Below are 12,294 nucleotides of genomic sequence, written 5' to 3' on the forward strand. Positions count from 1 at the left end.
ATACATTGCCTTTTGAACCGAATTGGATGATGTTATTTCCTCAAAATACAAGGATCGATCGTAACTACACTTTTTTACCGTGAAACAAAACCACCGAACCGATTATTGCCCAACACTCAAATACTCTGAGAAATATATGATCACGATGTGTAGACTTTGAGAAATATATGATCACGATGTGTAGATAATTACCAAAACGGAAAAAACTACAATACACACCATCATATGTGAATTTTGTGGTTGATTTTTACGACTTTTTGTAGCTCACTTTATCAGTTTTTGTGGCTCATCTTACGAAAGTGTGTACGGTACACCTTTATGAATTTTGTGGCTTACTTTTATGAATTTTGGTGGCCCAATATAAGAGATTTTATGGTTTATATATAAATTTTTGGGGTGTTGTATACGAAAAACCCTCTTGAGGAGCACCCCTCTGAGCTCAACTCCCTCAAGTTATCTCTCACCCTCACCACAAGTCGTGCCATGGGTGAATCCTGATGATGAAACGGTTTTTGTGTATTTAAAGAATGAACGAATACCCTAGAGCATGGGTGAATGTGTAAATGTTTTCGCACCCATGGGTGAATCTTGTGGTCGGGCACTCTTACAGAATGAACGAATACCCTAGAGCTAGGGATATGGACATCAAATGGAACTTAGAATGTGTAAATGGGCGCGAAAACGTACTTTAGCCTTTGTCGCTCTGATGATCTTTGAATCACTCTCCCTTTGACAACCTTTACATAAATAAAAACTTCATTATTTTAATTGTTAATTTCCAACATGTTTTAATACAGTGAAAGCCTTATTTTTTATTATATAATTGGTCTTAATCCGATTCAAAATAAAAACAATACGAGCGTTTTATCGAAATAATTTTTTTCCCAACCAATTGAGGGTAAAATGGTTAAGTATTTTGATGTACAAATTAATTTTTATCGAAACCAATTCATTAGGGAAGTAGATTGGACTAACTTTCTAACGGTTCAAATCACGAGCGAATTGAAGTTCGGGAGTGTCTAGAGCAAGTCCGCAAAGTTGGGACATGTTGTGGCATTTCAAGATGTGCCCGGGCCGCATATAAATGCGCCTGCGCGCAAAGGATTGCGCCTGAGACGCATTAATGCTGCTCAAACTTTGCGGACTTGCCCCGGACACCCCCGAACTCCAAGTTGTGTGTGGTTTGAACCGTTAGAAAGCTTTTCCAATTTACTTTCTATCCAAAGTAGTTTGGATAAAAAACCATTTGTACATCAAAGGAAGTGACCATTTTACCCTCGATGTGTCAAAATATGATTCATTCCGGTAAAACGCGTGTGTGTTTCTCATTTTAAGTTGGATCAAGACCCATTGTATATGAATAAATAGAGATTTTAAAGTACTTAAATATGGCGGAATCTAGCCATAAAAAAATTTGCGTTTTGTTAATGAAAACTGGATAGAAACAAGACAACTACAAAAATTGCAGAAGCCCATGAACACCTCGTGAATCCGTGTATCCCAATTACATTGTAGTAACTGCAGAATTTATTGAGTATCAGATTACTTAGGATAAACCCCCCCTCTAAATTAGCTCTCTAGATAGATGGTTTCCTAACCTTTATTAGGGGTCAAGGTTGATCGTCTTTCTTCCTTCCCTTAAAACATGATGATCAAGATGTTTCGATAATAAGCGCAATATCGTTCCTCAGACGAGAAGCCTGGCTAGATGTTCGACCATGGCTAAACACTTTCTCAAATTCTCTCTTTCAGTAACCATCTACCGTGTGAAAGGAACAAAATAATTTTGTAGGAAAAGTCTCTAGACATAGAGAGCCTAACCTGCAGAAACCTTGTTGACATCAAATCCAGTATGTCTTATGGTCGTGCAGTGCATGGAGGATCAAAACCGAACACTCACACACAAATTGAGAGAAACTTAACTATTATAGGATCATACGCAATAACATTACAAAATCTCTCTTGAGGAGCACCCCTCTGAGCTCGACTCCCTCAGGTTATCTCTCACCCTCACCACAAGTCTTGCCTTGGGTGAATCTTGATGATGAAATGGTTTTTGATTATTTAATGAAGTGTGGTGAGTCCAATGAATCTTGTGGTTGGGCAATCTTACAGAATGAACGAATACCCTAGAAATGGGGATGTTGGCATCAAATGGAAATTAGAATGTGTAAATGCGCAGGAAAACGTACTTTAGCCTTTGTCGCTCTGGTGATCTTTGAATCACTCTCCCTTTGAAAACCTTTACATCAATAAACAATTATTGTTTTAATTGTTCGTTTCCAACATGTTTTAATACAGTGAAGGCCTTATTTATTATTATATAATTTGTCTTAATCCGATTCAAAGTGAAAACAATACGAGCGTTTTATTTAAATAATTTTTTTCCCGACCAATTGAGGATAAAATGGTCAAGTATTTTGATGTACAAATTACTTTTTATCGAAACCAATTCGGTTGGAAAGTAGAATGGACAAGCTTTCTAACGGTTCAAACCACGAGCGAATTGGAGTTCAGGAGTGTCCGGGGCAAGTCCGCAAATTTGGGACTTGTTGAGGCATTTCAAGATGTGCCCGGGGCGCGTTTAAATGCGCCTGGGCGCGAAGGATTGCTCTTGAGACGCATTAATGTTGCTCAAACTTTGCGGACTTGCCTCGGACACCCCCGAACTCCAATTTGCGCGTGGTTTGAACCGTTAGAAAGCTTGTCCAATTTGCTTTCTATCCAAAGTAGTTTGGATAAAAAATCATTTGTACATCAAAGGAAGTGACCATTTTACCCTCGATGGGTCAAAATATGATTCATTCCGGTAAAACGCGTGTATGTTTCTCATTTTAAGTTGGATCAAGAACCATTGTATATTAATAAATAGAGATTTTAAAGTACTTAAAAATGGTGGAATCCAGACATAAAAAAATTTGCATTTTGTTAATGAAAACTAGATAGAAACAAGACAACTACAAAAATCGCCGAAACCCATGAGCACCTCGTGAATCCGTGTATCCCAATTACATTGTAGTAACAGCTGAAATTATTGAGTATCGATTGGTTAGGATAAACACCCCCCCCCCCCCCCCCCCCCCCCCCCCCTCCCGCCCTTAATTAGCCCTTTAGATAGATGGTTTCCCAACCTTTATTAGGGGTCAAGGTTGACGTTTTTCTTCCATCCCTTAAAGCATGATGATCAAGATATTTCGATAATGAGACCTATATCATTCCTCGGACGAGAAGCCTAGCTAGGTGTTCGACCAATTGAGGATAAAATGGTCATGTATTTTGATGTAAAAATTAATTTTCATCGAAACCAATTTGGTTGGAAAGTAGAATGGACAAGCTTTCTAACAGTTCAAACCACGAGCGAATTGGAGTTCGTTAGTGTCCGGGGCAAGTCCGCAAATTTGGGACTTCTTGTGGCATTTCAAGATGAGCCTGGGCCCGAAGGATTGCGCCTGAGACGCATTAATGCTGCTCAAACTTTGCGGACTTTTCCCGGACACACCCGAACTCCAATTTGCGCGTGGTTTGAACCGTTAGAATTCTTGCCAATTTACTTTCTATCCAATGTAGTTTGGATAAAAAAATCATTTGTACATCAAATGAAGTGACCATTTTACCATTGATGGGCCGGAATATGATTCATTCCGGTAAAACGCGTTATGTTTCTCATTTTAAGTTGGATCAAGACCCATTGTATATGAATAAATAGAGATTTTAATGTACTATAAGATGGCGGAATCCAGGCATAAAAAATTTGCTTAAGTGTTTCTCAGTGTTCATTGAGTGTCCAAACTTCATCAAAGCGTAGGAAAAACCGTTTCATCACTGACATTCTCCCAAAGCGGGGCTTAAATATGAGCAGTGCTACGTGCACAACAGCTTATACACAGCAGCTGTGCACAGATGCCATTTTCTCCAGGCTCGGGTCGCACAAAGATGATCGGAGCCGCTCATTTTGTTCTAAATATTTCTCAGAGTATTTGGGTGTTGGGCAATAATTGGTTCATAAAGTTTCGCCTCACTCTAAAAAAAAGACTTAAAGATCGTTATATTTTGAGGAAATAACATCATCCAACCTGGTTTAAAAGGAGGTGTATCGTTCATAATTATGGGAGAGCGCGGTTCCGCGTGCCTCAAACACACCACAGGCTTTTCAAAGATATTTTGGTTGACTGTTTGATTACTTTTACTGGTGTCATTATGCAATTCTTCTAGCATAAAATCCTACATAATCTCACATAGAATATAAAATTTTCAACCGTACCAAATTGGACAGCCAATCAAAAAAAATACCAAATTGGACATGACATGTTGATGCGCCCAGGCGCAACTTAAATGCTTGGGGCACACTCGAATGGCACTGGAGGCGCATGTGATGCCGCAAATATTTTTGATTTGTTTTTAACTGAGTTTTGACAGTAAATAGTTGACACATCTGCGGATGTCAAGCCAACTTATTTGGTTCTAGACATGAAGTAGCAGAATCCTTTGAACTTGGTTTGGGTGGGGTGCGTCAGGCCAATGCAATAGTGCAACACCAAAGCGACGCATGAGAGACCCAAGTAGACGTACTATAGTGGGCCCTTCCCCTCAACAAATTAATTTAATAAAGAGTGAGCTGATGGCCCACATATCAGATATTAAACAAATAAGAACAGATACTACACTGGATCTTAGCCAGAAATCCGAGAAAGGTATGTCTTCTTTTCTCTTGGTCTGCTTATTTTATAGTCGCGTTTTCTCTCCTCGTTATTCTGCATTGTTGATGTGGGAAACAAACCCCGAAATTGCAAACTCTCTAATTGGTTTGTGCCGTCAATTCGACTTGGTTTTTTGAAGCCTATGAGCACCTTGTGAATCCGTGTATCTCAGTTACATTGTAATAACTGCTGAATTTATAGAGTATCAGATTGGTTAGGAAAAAATCCCCTCCCCCCCCCCCCCCCCCCCCCTCTCTAAATGCGCCTGGGGCGCACTCGAATGGTGCCTGAGGCGAATGTGATGCAACAAATATTTTTAATTTGTTTTTTATTGAGTTTTTCTAGTCCGGATTGGGAGGAGACTAAAAAAAGGCAATCTTTTAAACATTAAAAGGATCATTAAGCATAAGAGGCACAAGAAGCCCGTAAGAAGTGATTCCATGATTTTCATCCATGAAGATTTCATTGACATATGTTTTGATTCAAAAGTTTAGAAATGGTTCAAATATGCAAGTAATATGTGGTTCTTGGATTTGGGGGCACTGTGCTCGTGATTTTCATGGTGCTCTCTATCTTGGGCCAAAAAAGTGATCAAAATTTTGTATTTTTTGGGTTCTAAAGATCATAACTACAAGAAAACTACTTAAGAAATGAACTGACTGAGAGTTTTTCGTATTTTTTGGGTCGGTTTGTATTATTTTTGGGTAAGTTAAATTAAATTCATGAAAACCAGAGTTCACAACTTGAAAATAACAGAGTTCAGAACAGACCCACCAAAACAAGCTGTAAAAAATTGGTCATAGGTTCATTATGTGAATTTCATAAGCCCCACAAATCCACCTATTAATTTTGTAAGGTGTCAAGTCCAATTTACGAAGTTCGAACAGTCCACTCTCTAGGGTATGGGGTAGGGTAGGGTACCCAAGGGTTTAGTCACTTTCTTAAGATTTTAGGGTGCACTTCCTTATTGTAGGATAGGGTACCCATTCTTAACAATTTGTTATGCAAAGGTGCGTACCCATTCTTAACAATTACTAAAATTTATTTTTCATATCTCATCTTCTTATTACTGTTGGAAGATCTGAATTAGAGGAAACCAAGTGATCTAAAGCTGTTTGAAATTAACTATTATTGAGAAATGGTTTGGGATTCTGTCCTATGATCCTGGAGAAGATCATTCCTCGGATGAAAATTAAGCCTCATGTCCTCTTGGAGAAGACTACCCAATAATGAGTTCAATAAGCAGCTTTTGTTCCCTTTGTTCTGCTTTTAATACTGTGAAAACCTTATTCATCATTATATAATTGGTTTTAATTTGATTAACAATGAATAAGATACAAACGTTTTATTGAAATAATGTGTTTTTCGACCAATTCAGGGTAAAATGGTCATGTATTTTGATGTACAAATTATTTTTCATCGAAACCAATTCGGCAGGAAAGTAGATTGGACAAGCTTTCTAACGGTTCCAACCATTAGCAAATTGGAGTTCGGGAGAGTTTGGGGCAAGTCCGCAAAGTTGGACTTGTTGTGCAATGTTCAGGATGAGCCCGGGGCGCATTGTAGTGCGCCTGGGCGCAAAGGAATGTTCAGGATGCGCCCGGGGCGCATTTTAGTGCGCCAGAGGCGCATTAATGCTGCATAGCATGTCAAACTTTACGGACTTGCCCCGGACACCCATGAACTCCAATTTTCTCGTGGTTTGGACCGTTAGAAAGCTTGTCCTATTTACTTTCTAGCCCAAGTACGTAGTTTAGATAAAATATTGTTTGTACATCTAATGAAGTGACCATTTTACCCTTGATGGGTAAAAAATATGATTCATTCCAGTAAAACGCGTGTATGTTTGTCATTTTAAATTGGATAAAAACCCATTATACAACAATAAACATACAGTTTCTCTTACCCCACATTGAACCAAGCGATATTCTTGCTTCTGATTGGTATTTTTTGTGGAAAAATGAATTAATCTAAATGATACATTGTTTGGCAACAACTATAACTGTGTTTTGAATCAGAATGATTGATGTCTCTGTGAAATGTTGGTGCATTTGTTATGCCTCTTTGCTGTTTTATGAAAAAATGAATGTCTGTTTCAATAGTTCATTACATCAAAAAGGAATAACTGAATGCTCCCAAGGCGCGTTACAAAACGAGGGAAAATAGGATGTGCCCAGGGAGCAATTCAATTGTGCCTGAGAAACATGAGCTTGAACCTATGGAACAACAGTTGTAAAGTCGGCTAGCTGAAAAGAAATTCTGGGTGTGCCCGGCCGGTGCGCAATTTAAATGTGCCTTACAAAAGGAGCGCAAAGCATGATGCACGCCTGGGGCGCAATTCAAATGCGCCTGAGACACATGTGATGCATCTTTTTGCAGTGGTTTTTTTTAGTCCTAGTTACCTGGAGACTATAAAAGGCCAACCTTTAATAAGGATTTTTCAAGCAAAAGAGACACACATGAAGCCAGTACGAAGGGCTTCCAAGAGTTCCATCCATGCAGCTTTCATTGAAAAACTTGGATCGATCTCAAATCAATTACTTCACTGAGGATTTCATATAGAATGTAAAATTACTCATCATCAAATTATTTCTCATCAATGGTGGCATTCGTTTCAAGAATAATTCATTGAATAAATCGTTTTCTATTTTTGGTTTTGTTCCAAACTCAAACATTCTTTTCACTTGGTAGGTTTTCTTCAATTAGCTTGTGATACTAATGCACACACCGTCGCACAGAAGATGGGCTGAAAAGGGAGGGACACTTCCAAGTCGCAACCGTATCTAGTTTAACTTTCAACTTCTATTCTTATACTTGTGTGTTGTACCTGTTGTTGTATCAATTAACCTTCTCCTTTTTTGCTGGCAAATGCGGAGGAGGAACCAATACCCATGAAATGACTAGTTCACAACATGCTTTAATCCGTGGAGTGGCCGGCAGAAGGAAGGTCCGCACTATTTTTCTCCTATCTTGCTCAACTTGTTGAACTCTATTAGGCTTTGTTTGGATCAAAGATCTTTGATGGGATATATCAAGGGGAATGGAATGATTGAGAAACCAAAGTTTAACATCAGGCTTTTCACTTCATTTTTCCCTTTGCCTACTCCTCCTTAAATCCATCCAAGAATCCTTGACGCAAACACGTACAGCCTTGATGTGATTTAAACTTGATTTGGACGGGGTGCACCAAGCCAAGGCGGGTGCACCAAGCCAAGGCGACACTCAAAAGACCCCAAGAGCAAGGTGGGCCTTCCCCCTCAAAAAATTAATTTAGTATCATATCAGCTGATTGATGATCCACTTACAAACTAATAGGGAAAGAGACCTTAGCCAACTAACGTGGTTCTCGACACAAAGTAGAAAAAACCTTTGAACTTGATTTGGGTAGGGTTTGCTAGCCCAAGGCAGTAGTGCAACACGAAAGCGACGCATGAGATTTTTGGCCCAACTGAAACATTCTTAAAAGTTTTTTTTTGTTGAGATTTTTTCATTGGGATTTGGCTTAAAATGAGGTGGGCCAGCTTGTAAGCTCAATTCAGTCCACTAAGTCCTAGAGGCCCACTTCAAAACCCAAATTCCTCATTAGAAGCCCCACGCTCCGGCCATGATGACGGGTATACTAGTCCCGCTTTCAGAAAATCGCGGCCAAGTATCAAAACAAGCGGCCAATAGTAATAAGAAGCAGCCAATTGTAATAAAACGCGGCCAAGAGTAGTAATAACAAGCGGCCAAGTGTCAAAACAAGAGGCCAGGAGTAATAAGAAGCGGGCAAGAGTAATAACAAGCGGCCAAGTGTCCAAACAAGCGGCCAAGAGTAATAAGATGCGGCCAAATGTAATAAGATGCGGACAAGAGTAATAACAAGCGGCCAAATGTCAAAAAAGCGGCTAGGAGTAATAAAAAGCGGCCTAATAAGGCGAGGCCAAGAGTAATAACAAGCGGCCAAGTGTCAAACAAGCGGCCAGGAGTAATACGATGAGATCAAGTGTAATAAGACGCGGCCATGATATCCGAAAAAAGATCATACACTAAAACGCGTGTTCCGTAACCACGCTTTAAAAAATAGCGGCCAGATGTCGAAACATGCTGCCAGGAGTAATAAGATGCGGCTAAGATGTCTAAAAACATATCATACATACACTAATCACTCTTTTACCGGTAGTAAGCAAGAGAAAAACGCATGAACGACAATGATTTGAACTTCATACTTTGTTATGTTCAAGCTGTTGTTGAGAGGTAGGATGGAGTTGAAGAACTACGGAGATGTATGAATGACAATGATTTACCAAAGAAGCCAAGAAGGAGTTGCATTGAAGCCGAAGGTTTGATCCATGGTTTTGCTTCTAGAGATCGATCACACCCTCAAATGCCAGAAATCTATGAGCCCGGCTTTGGATGTCATATGTAAAGGCAGATCCTTTTAGAATTTAACAATTCTGGAATCCCTTCCTGTAATATCCCAAGTAGACCACTGGCCTAGCTAGTACCCTGATTTTGATCCACAAGCCACACCACATGGCCCAAAAACTTAAGTACAAGGAACTAGTAGTAGCCCACAAGGTTTGTTATATGCCCAAGATCATCCATATAAACTTCCAATGTGGGATGGGGTGTTGCAATCTCCCCAACGTTATAGCCTCGCGCCCTCACGAGGGGTTGAGCACTATAATCACCGATACTAATCAAACCAATAACCAAATCCAACCAAACTCCAAGGCCCACACGGTCGTGTACATGGATAGTTTTGATACCACCTGTAACAGCCCAAGTAGACCACTGGCCCAGTACCCCGATTTTGATCCACAAGCCACACCCTATGGCCAAAAGCTTAAGCACAAGGTACTAGTAGTAGCCCATAAGGTTTGTGATATGCCCAAGATCATCCATATAAACTTCCAATGTGGGACGGGGTGTTGCACTTCCTATTTGAGAGACAATAGTGAACTTATTATTATGAAATGGGGAACGGGCTTTTTCAGCTTGCTGACTAGGGTTGGCAGCAAAATTCAATCAAAGGCAGATCCTCTTAGAACTTAAGAATCCCGGAATCCCTTCCTATTTGAGAGACAATAGTGAACTAATTATTATGAAAAGGAGAAAGGGCTTTTTCAGCTTGCTGACTAGGGTTGGCAGCAAAATTCAATCTTCGATACCACATAACATAAGAAAGTCGTGGAGTGCATAAGCCCCTGATGAGCATAGTAGCCCCCTCGGGCATGCTCCTTGTACAACCTAGCAAAGAGCTAGTGAGGGCCGGAATGGAATATCGTATATAGTGTAGAATCAGATCTGAAGCTCTTTACTAGGATTGGAACAAGCGAGGAACAAGTGACCATCATCCACTACTACAATAAACCATAAAGATCACAGCTATTGGCCGTGATTGTAAGTTTTCTATCACACTCTTGCTACCGTGATGGATCTGGGTGTGATTGTAAGTCACTCTCTTTTATCACAGTTATAAACCGTGATTGAAAGAGAGAAACAATCACGGCCAAAAGGCGTGATCGTTTCTCTTTTATCACGGTTATAAGCCGTGATTGTTTCTTTTAGGCGAGATCATTTCTCTTTCTGGGTGTGATTATATGTCACTTTAGATCACGGTCTATAGCCGTGATTGAAAATTCAAAATGATCACACCACCATAAACTGAGATGGAAAACCATTGCGTGTGATCTGTTCTTTGTATCTACTAGACCATCTTTTCTTGTCATTGCCAAGTTTTGAACCCACGCACCCTTAATTGATTTCCTAAGCCCTTACCACTAAGCTAGTCAAGAACTTCTGTTACATTAGGAAAACAAAAATATTTATAATTACTTCCTAAAGTGAGAAAACTTTTTTTTCCCCTTAAAATTTGCTGAATTTTTTGAAATGCAATTAACATGATATTAAAATATATAAAAATACATATATAAACATTATTTAAAAAATTTTAAAAATATGACAACAAATCTTTTGCTAATCAAAATTAGTTATTGGTCACAAAAGATTTTCTTGGGGCGAAAATTTTAGTTTTAGCTAATAAATTTAGTAGACAATATTGTTTTTTGTTATAGTGTAAGCTTTGTATTTTTATGAAAACTATCACAACCTGCAGATTATAACATTATAGACAAACTTTAGATTTTTTTATTTATTATAAACTAACCATTTCACATAGATTTTGTGTTTATATTGAATTTCAATTTCAATGGTGGCTTCTCAATTGGATTTTAATCCTTTTCAAATAAGGCTAAGCCATAATAATATAATTGTTTTTTCACCTAATGTGTCAAACGTATACTTGGAAGACATCCGAAATAACTAAATTTCACTACTATAATAAATCATAAAGATCACGGCTCGCCCACGTAAAAATCGGGCACTAGTGGAACAGTTCGCCCGTCATTGAAGAAACAACTGAGCACTGGTGGAACCCAGTTGTGGAATTTGCCTTCTCTCTCTATATCTTTTTGGACGTGAAGATAAAGATGAAACGTAAAGATTTTTTGGGATGAGTGCAATTAGGGCTTATCTTCTTACCTTTTGTAAAAAAGAAAAAATAAACTTTTCAAAGTTCTTAAACGACATCGTTTTTCTCACATAACTTTTCAAAGTCTACCTAAATGCGTATCAGCCCGCCTACGTGAAAATTCAGATTGCGAGCCTAAATAGGTAGGCTTTTTATCTCACCGTAAGAGTGTGATCATTTATCTCATTTTTTTCCGAGCTAAATTTTTTTATCACGCTACAAGGGTGAGGTCATTTCTCTTTTATCTCGCCGCAAGAGTGTGATCATTTATCTCATTCTTTTCCGCCCTAAAATCTTTTATCATGCTACATGGGTGAGGTCTTTTCTCTTTTTTATCACGCCACAAGAGTGAGATCTTTTCTCTTTTATCTCGCCACAAGAGCGAGATCTTTTATCTCATTTTTTTTTGCCCTAAAATCTTTTATCACGCCTCAAGGGTGAGGTTGTATTTCTTTTATCTCGCCACAAGAGCGAGATCTTTTATTTCGCGCTAAAACTCACTTTTTATCTCAGTTTTGGACTTAAACTGAGATAAAAAATTTAAGCACTACTTTTTATCACGCTTTCACTGAAAACCGTGATCTTTGTGAATCTTCTTAGTGTGACGCATATCTATTATTGTAGTAGTGATCAGAATGAACCTTAACAGCATGCGCCCACCTACAACTGATTTGCCCGGAGGAAGAGAGACTAAGTCCCTCCTCTAGATGGAAAAAGAATGCTTCTAATGAGGTCCATCATTTTGACATGGCCTTAAATCTCAGGAAAATGATTTATTGGTCAACATGAGTTCGATTCTTTTCTGCAAGCAATTCGGAAACTACCCATGCAACCCCTACCCAAGAGTCATTTAACAACTGAAATCCAGTGAACTTGATCAATGCACTGATTCATTTGATGGAGACCCAATTCCCTTCATATTTGTCTAGAATAATCAGTACCAAAAAATCGATAGCGAAATTTCAGAGAAAGGCCAGTTTAGAGAGAGGTGAGAGCTTCTCTCTCTATAGAGGAGTGGCTACCTCCCCCTTCTTGGTTTTACTAGTACTAAGCAAGAAGAAAAACGCGTGTTCCAGGACCACG

At 39.0% G+C, this 12,294-nt stretch overlaps 1 non-coding gene across 1 annotated transcript; it reads right to left on the bottom strand.

Annotated features, from left to right (window-relative positions):
* Positions 1-4,500: 4,500 nt before the first annotated feature.
* LOC131305733 (U2 spliceosomal RNA) lies at positions 4,501-4,695 on the bottom strand. The gene has a single exon (XR_009193296.1). It is a non-coding gene; the product is annotated as a U2 spliceosomal RNA (small nuclear RNA).
* Between the last annotated feature and the right edge of the window lie 7,599 nt (positions 4,696-12,294).

The sequence above is a fragment of the Rhododendron vialii genome, chromosome 10a (assembly GCF_030253575.1).
Source record: "Rhododendron vialii isolate Sample 1 chromosome 10a, ASM3025357v1".
In the NCBI taxonomy this organism is placed as follows: Eukaryota; Viridiplantae; Streptophyta; class Magnoliopsida; order Ericales; family Ericaceae; genus Rhododendron; species Rhododendron vialii.